This window comes from Priapulus caudatus, unplaced genomic scaffold (assembly GCF_000485595.1).
Source record: "Priapulus caudatus unplaced genomic scaffold, Priapulus_caudatus-5.0.1 Scaffold292, whole genome shotgun sequence".
NCBI classification, from domain to species: domain Eukaryota; kingdom Metazoa; phylum Priapulida; class Priapulimorpha; order Priapulimorphida; family Priapulidae; genus Priapulus; species Priapulus caudatus.
The window spans coordinates 1-7844 of NW_014577353.1; positions in this window are offsets into that span (position 1 = coordinate 1).

Here is a 7844-nt window from a genome sequence, read left to right on the forward strand (position 1 = left end):
ATGATAGTGTACTGTGGCTCTCTGATAGTGCACTGTGGCTCTCTGATAGTGTACTGTGGCTCTCTGATAGTGCACTGTGGCTCTATGATAGTGTACTGTGGCTCTCTGAGAGTGCACTGTGGCTCTATGATAGTGTACTGTGGCTCTCTGATGGTGCACTGTGGCTCTATTATAGTGTACTGTGGCTCTATGATAGTGTACTGTGGCTCTATGATAGTGTACTGTGGCTCTCTGATAGTGTACTGTGGCTCTATGATAGTGTACTGTGGCTCTATGATAGTGCACTGTGGCTCTCTGATAGTGTACTGTGGCCGTATGATAGTGTACTGTGACTCTATGATAGTGTACTGTGGCTCTATGATAGTGTACGCTGGCTCTATGGTAGTGTACGCTGGCTCTATGGTAGTGTACTGTGGCTCTCNAGAAAACATGATATTTGGCTCTGGTTCGAACGCGCGATGCTATAAGAAGATGTGTTTGCGACGTTGGTGATGCGAGCACGTAGCACGAGCGCGAGCGCGAGCACGAGGTATGCATGATGGATCACCAACGCAAACTAGTTACACAAGCAACTAGAAGAGGGCACTACGGAGAGTGCATACCTCCGCGAGCATTCAACATGCATGTTCTCGCTGGTGGCGGCTGCTGACTGACTCGCCTCTGCTGAACTCGCCGCTCCTGGTGCTGCTGCTGACTCGCCACTTCACATGACGATACGCGCTATGATCTCGCGGTGGCTACAAACGCAGCCGCACGCACGCAGGCAGCACGCGACGCACGCAACCAAACACCGCACACACACACAAACCGATTACATGACCTCCGTTGGCAACTCGTTGCGCGAGTAATCATCATTGAACAGTTCATCTGCGTGTTTTTTTCTTCAACGACAGAGATAGAGAAAGATTTAATGACCTCTCAAGCGATTATAAAAATTTATTCAATGTTTATTATTTCTACCCTTACGTTACATTAGCTCTTGTGTTTTACGTTACGTTCCTTGCATTCCTTGCGTTAGCTTCGTCTACGTATGTCACGCGTTACGTCTACGTTATCGTTACGTTACGTTACGTTTTGTTACCTGCGTTACGTTATTCCGCAGTTACGTACGTTATGGTCCGTTCGTTTAGTTAGCGTTACCTGCTTACGTTATGTTACGTTATGTCCCGTTACTTTATGCATATTAGCATTATGTATGAGAAATGTGTAGAGCTAGACTAATCGGGGTATCATTATGTATAGTATTAGCATTTATGATATATATAGTGTGCGTTTGTGCGTGCGTGCCGCATATACATCCGTGCGCGTGCTTAATTACTCATTACTCATTAACATATCGCTAATTTTGCTCACATCCTTTGCTTGCGCGTTTGCCGCCACTGACAGAATATATACACGATGAAAGCAGCCAGCGCTTGGTAATCGTTGAGATTATTTACTCCTGATAACCATACATATATATTTATACACAGTATACATATATAATCACACATACACAGTATCAAAGGGCTAATAAATACTTTATTTATTAGTTTATTATTATATTTATATTATTATTATTATATATATATATATATTATCAAGAGCTAAAAAATAGGTATTTATTAGAGCTCTCTTGATATTATTATTATATTATTATATATATATATATATATATTATTATTAGTTTATTTATTATTTATCAGGTATTTATTAGCTAATGACAGTATACATATGTATAACCATACATATATATATATATATTTATACACAGTACATATAATCATACATATATATTTATACATAGTACTATACATATATATCAGGGGGTAATAATGACAAAACGTTATTATTAACCCCTGATATATATACATGTAATCAATCTAATGTATCAATGTAATCGATGTAATGTATCAATGTAATCAATCTAATGTATCAATGTAATCAATCTAATGTATCAATGTAATCAATCTAATGAATGTAATCCTTCTTGTAAATCGCCATCTAATCATGGTAATCCCTTCTTATAAGCGCTCTCACTGTAAATCATAAAGGTTTCTAACACCAATCATAAGGTAATATATATAATATTCTACATTCTAACACAGCTCCACGAGGTCAGTGACATGTCAAGTCATTCTCTATAGAAACTGACACCGTGTCCTATAGAAGAAGCAGCACAATATAAGTATATATTAATAATATGTATATATTATAATAATAATTAATATATATATGTATATCAATTATATATATATAATATATAAGTATATAATAATAAAAAATATATATATATATATATATAACGTAATATAGGCTCTACCAGCACAAATAGGATTGCAGAAAAAACAACGAACCTGTTCAGCGACTGCTCGACAATGCCATGACACTCACCACGAGCGCCCTCTATATGCAAACAATCGCCGCGGAGGAAGGTTTGTAAGGCGACGTAAAGCGATGAAAGAAGCGGCTGGATTGCTGACGACGAGCTGGCGGCGCGGTGCGTTTAGAGAGAGAGTAGGGGAGAGAGAGGGGCGAGGAGAGAGAGAAGAGAGAGAGAGAGAGAGAGAAGAGAGAGAGAGAGAGCGAGAGGCGAGAGCGAGAGCGAGGGGATGAGAGAGAAGAGAGAGAAGAAGAGAGAGAGAGAGAGAGAGAGAGGCGAGAGATGCGAGAGAGCGAGAGAGCGATGAGAGCGAGAGCGAGAGCGAGAGAGAGAGAGAGAGAGAGAGAAGAAGAGAGAGAGAGAGAGCGAGAGAGAGAAGAGTAGAGAGAGTGAGAACCAAGGTTCGCCCCGCCCCGCGCCGCGCCCGCCCCGGCGCGCCGGCGCCCCCCCGCGCGGCGTTTCACATCTGGAATTGGAGGAGAATGAAGAAATACGTGAAGAAAGACTCCGCTCAGCTGAAAAAGGAGAAGGATGCCGTGGCGTCACTTGCTCAAATGGCCATGACGATGGCACAACGGAGTGGAGTCTGCAGGTGATCTAATTACAAGTGAGAAGATGAAACCGCGGACCTATAGTGGATAACGCCTTCGTCAGTGAGAAGAGTGAGAACGCCGGACCTTAGTGAAACGGCGCAATTTGTACAGTGAGAAGGTGAAACGGGCGCGGAGCCTTAGTGAATACCCTTTGTACAGTGAGAAGGTGAAAACCCGGACCTTATTGAGACTCGGCCTTCCAGTACAGTGAGAAGGTGAAGCCTGAATGCTTAAATGAAGCCACATTAACTGTGAGAAGGACATCTCCTTGGGTGATGATGAACATGTGAAAGACGCTGGAGTCCGACGCCGCAATCGGGAACCACTCGTCATACTTGCTGAATGAAAGACCCACCTGTTTTTGTTATAAAATACAATATAATATTATACAAAATGTCAAATAATTTACCGTTCTGCTGTGGCTGCTTGTATTGTGTGGAGGTCAATCCGGGCATAGGTAGGGACCCTATAATAGTGAGCGGTAAATGGGCCAGGACATTCAAATGTACAAGCGGCCCGAGAAGGAAGCGTCACGCAGCAGGGGAGGGAGCGGAGTATTGCACGACAGTTGGAGGCGAAAGAAGCAGGAGAGGGGAGGCGTGCACGCGGGGAGGGATGAAAGAAAAAGAGAGAGGCAGGAACAGAGAGAGAGGAGGAGGAAATAGTTGAGTTAGGGAGTAAGTTGAAAAGCGGGAAGAGGGACCGAGCTGCACAGAAAGAAGACAAGAGAAGGACGCAAAGGCAACCAAACGAGGAGGGAGTGGAAGTGGAAAGCCACACGATGAAGAAGACATGAAGCGAGCGTGGCGCGGGAGAAAAGACATAAACGGAGAAAGGAAACGACGGAGAAAAACAATTGGCTACATTCTGTACGCCGTGCGGGGTGTGTCTGTTGACTGTTTGCTATGTTGAGTATTAGTTTTATTACCAACTTGAGGGCATAGATAGAGATCTACTTATCTGTACATCGAGATATCTCTATTTATCAGACTCTTGTATTACTGTCACCTGCATGAGAGTGCCGGTAGGGGGTTCTGGTCTCCCCTTTGGCGAAAAAGCAATAGATCGTGTCCGAAGGGCGCGAGTGGGGCACGCAAGCGTAACGGTCATGAGGCTTTCTGCTCATTAATCACCTCCTCCTTGAGGAACGTTGGCAATCTCTCGGGGATCTTTCATTGAGTGCCTAGCCATAGAAATTTCCCGTCTCCTCCCTCGTTCTCTCGTTCCCGTTCTCGCTTTCACTGCTGCACTTCATTGTCCCGCACCGTGACCTCTTCGTTCTTTCGCTCCCTTCCCTCTCCATTTGCACTGCCCACTTATTTTATCTTTGATTTTGTATCTCACATGCATTCTCCCATATCTCAAATTGTCTGCGCTCTCTCTTCTCTCTCTCCCCATCCCCTCTCCCCTCTCCTGCCTCGCCCTCCTCTCCCGCTCTCCCCGCGCTGCTCCGCCCTCTCTCCCCTCTCCTCTATGGTGGATTTAAGCCTTGGTGTTGATCAGCTGACGCGGCAGTACGGAGACCAGTGGCTGTGTGGTGATGATCTGTGCTAGCATGTCTTCCCTCTCCTCCCTCTCCCCCTCTCCTCCTCTCCCCCTCTCGCCTTGCCATTGCCCCCTCTCCCCCCTCTCCCCATCTCTCTATGGTTGCATTACCTTAAGTGTTGATAGCCTGACGGCGCGCAGTAACGAGAGCCATGCCGTGCGTGATGATCTGTGCCCTAGCATGTCTGCTCCCCCTCTCCCGCTTCTCTCCTCTCCCTTACCTCTCCCCCTCCTCCCCCTCTCCCCATGCATCTGCCACCTCTCCCCTCTCTCTTATGCGTGGGCATTAACTTGGTGTTGATAGCTGTGACAGCGCAGTAGGAGACCATCAGCCGTTGGCTGTGGAGCTCGCGCTAGCATGCTATCGCCCTCTCCCCCTCCCTCCTCCTCTCCCCTTCTCCCTCCCTCTCGCCACTGCTACCCCTTCCTCTCCCCCTCTCCCCCGTCTCCCCCTCTGCTCTATGGTGCATTACGCTTGGTGTTGATAGCCTGACCGGCGCAGTCAGGAGGGACCATCCGGCTGTGGTGATGATCGTGTGCCAGTCCCCGGTACGTGTCTTCCTTTTCCGCCCTCCCTCCCGCTCTCTTCTCCCTCCTCTCCCCCCTCTCCGCCCTCCGTCCTCCTCCCTCTCCCCGCTCTGCCCCTCTCCCCTCTCCCCTCTCTCTATGTGCAATTACCTTCGGGTTGATAGGCTGAGCGCAGTCAGCGAGACCATTGCCGGTGGTGATGATCTGTGGCGAGCAATGATGAGAGTGTTAACGACATCCCCCAGTCCCATGCGCTGCGTCGAGCGTCGTGGATGGAGCGTGTAGGCGGTGAGCACAGCCCATCGGAATGTGCTCAGCTACACGCAGAAGTAGACGCTTGTCAGCAGTCGCGCGGTACGTCGGTCGACCGGGCGCCCCCGACGACGCGGCACTAGACGCACGTGCTCGCAGACGCAGCCGACGGAAGACGCGCAAGCATGTGGATGGCGGCTCTCGACGGCGAAAGCGCCGCACTGCGCGGCGGCATGTCGTACGGTCCGTCATCGGCGCGCCGGCGGCGCGGACCGTCGTCCGGCCGGCGCGGCGCTGTGGTCGGCCGACGGGGTCCATGCTGGTGGGCGGCCACCCGCGTGCATGGACGCGCAGCACGACGCCCTCGTGCGCGGGAACGCGGCCGACCGACCGCCGCCGCGACGCCGCCGCCGCCGCCGTCCTGCCGCGACATGGCGCTGCTGTAGCTGTCGAGCATGCGCGAGTAGCCCTTGACGCCGTGCGTGACGCGGTCGAACTGTCGGCCCAGCAGGTGGCAGAAGGTGCACATGAAGAGCGGGACGAGGAAGTAGACGGCGGTGCAGACGATCGTGGCAACGTGGACGACGACCGAGCCGGCGGTCGACTGTAGTGGCCACACCATCGCCTGCATGGATCACCGGTGTATTCAGATTAATACTAGTGTATTACTAGTTTAGTTACAGTCAGACTACTAGTGTGCGTGCGTGCGTGCGTGCGTGCGTGCGTGCGTGTGTGTGCGTACTCTTTAAATCCGTTATTTCTACAACAGAGTTTACTTCGGAAATCTCTCTTCAGCAGAACTGGTAACGAATCAGAACGCAGCCACCATGCACGCATAGCGTCCAAGACAAACACATCAAATACGAAGGTGTTGAAATGTTATTTGAGTTTTAAGCAGACGTTTTGTGTATAAAATTCCGCATGCCACATTCCTTTACCATGCATTAAGCAAATTTATCCGATGTAATTGTAAACTAATTTTGGAATGAGAAGGCGAATGTACATATATATATATATATTACATGTATATATCTGAACACAGAAGCGAAGCTCGCTGGCGTCAATCTTCTAAACAACTATGAATAGTTAGTATAGTGAGTGAGCTCGTCATCGTGGTGTTAGCGTGTGGTATACAATAGTAATGACTAATGACATGCGCTATCCAGGCACCGCCACCACAAGCCGCTGCGGAGGTGGGGTGCAGGTGGGGCATCAATTGTTTTCACAATAGCTCCAGTTTTCATTTGACACGATTGTATGACCGCCCTGGGAAATGTGGTTGCTGCAGGGTTGTTGTCGTTTTTGGGATATATATATATATTAGTGCTGTAACGATAGCAGGCAAAGGCCTCTCATTCGATCCACTCGTTCTCCGATATTTGGCCTCTTCGATATCGATTCCTACTCGATTCGATTGCAAACATAATTGAATGTTATCGTAGTTATTTATATATTTCATATTTTGCAAAATAAATTATTAGAAACTTGCCAATGGAATAAGCTGTACTTGTGAATAGCCTAGGATCGTAGAGAGTAATATACATACACTGCACAGTCGCTGAAATAACATTGTGAGGATAACACAGAGCCATATAAGTAGTGGGATTTATATTCTCTGGTAACACCACAGTAGGGAGGGGATAGGGGTAGTGCGGGGCCTTGGATAGTTGGAGAGGGGAAGAGGAGGAGAGGTGGTAGTGCGGGGAGAGGGTGGAGTGGAAGATGGACGGGGGAACGAGAGGATGTAGTGAGGGGGATGGGGGCGATCGAGAAAAGAATCTCGATCAGAATTCGATTTTCGTGATGCGTTTCAGCCTAATATATATACGTATAATTATATAATATATATAATATATATCAGTATATAATATATATAAATATATACTATGATATAGATAGAGAGGAGAGAGAGAGAGAGAGGAGAAGAAGATGGAGAGAGAGACGAGAGAGAGATCAAATTATACCAACGCTTCGTTCTAATATATAAAATCGTTCGATGTTGTAATAGCTGATAAGGGACGACTATTAAAATTTTATAATTGTGATTGTGAATGTTGAACAGTGATGTAGTAGTATAATTATACTGGTTACGCGTGTACAGTGATGTAGCATATGCACGTGTAAAATGACGTAGCATATACGTGTGTACAATGACGTAGCATATGCGTGTGTACAGTGACGTAGAACGTATACACGCGTACTAGTGACGTACCTTGTTGAATATCTGCGCGGGCTGCAGCGATGTGAGCAGCACGATGGCGAGGCTGTGTGCGAGCACGTAGACAGCAAAGACGCTGCAGATGATGCGCACCTCACGCCCGCCCTGCCGCCAGAACACCTCCGTCTCCCGCACACACGCCTCGTCGCGCTGCACGTCGCTGCCCCAGTCGGCTGTGATGCCGACGACGTCGTCGGTGAAGGCGGCGGAGAAATCAAGCGCGAAATCAATGATTATGTTTCGGTAGCGGTGGGTGGGGGAGAGGGAGAGGAAGAGGAAGGGGAGGGGAGGGAGGAGGGAGGGAGGAGGAGGAGGAGGAGGAGGAGGAGGAGGAGGAGGAGGAGGA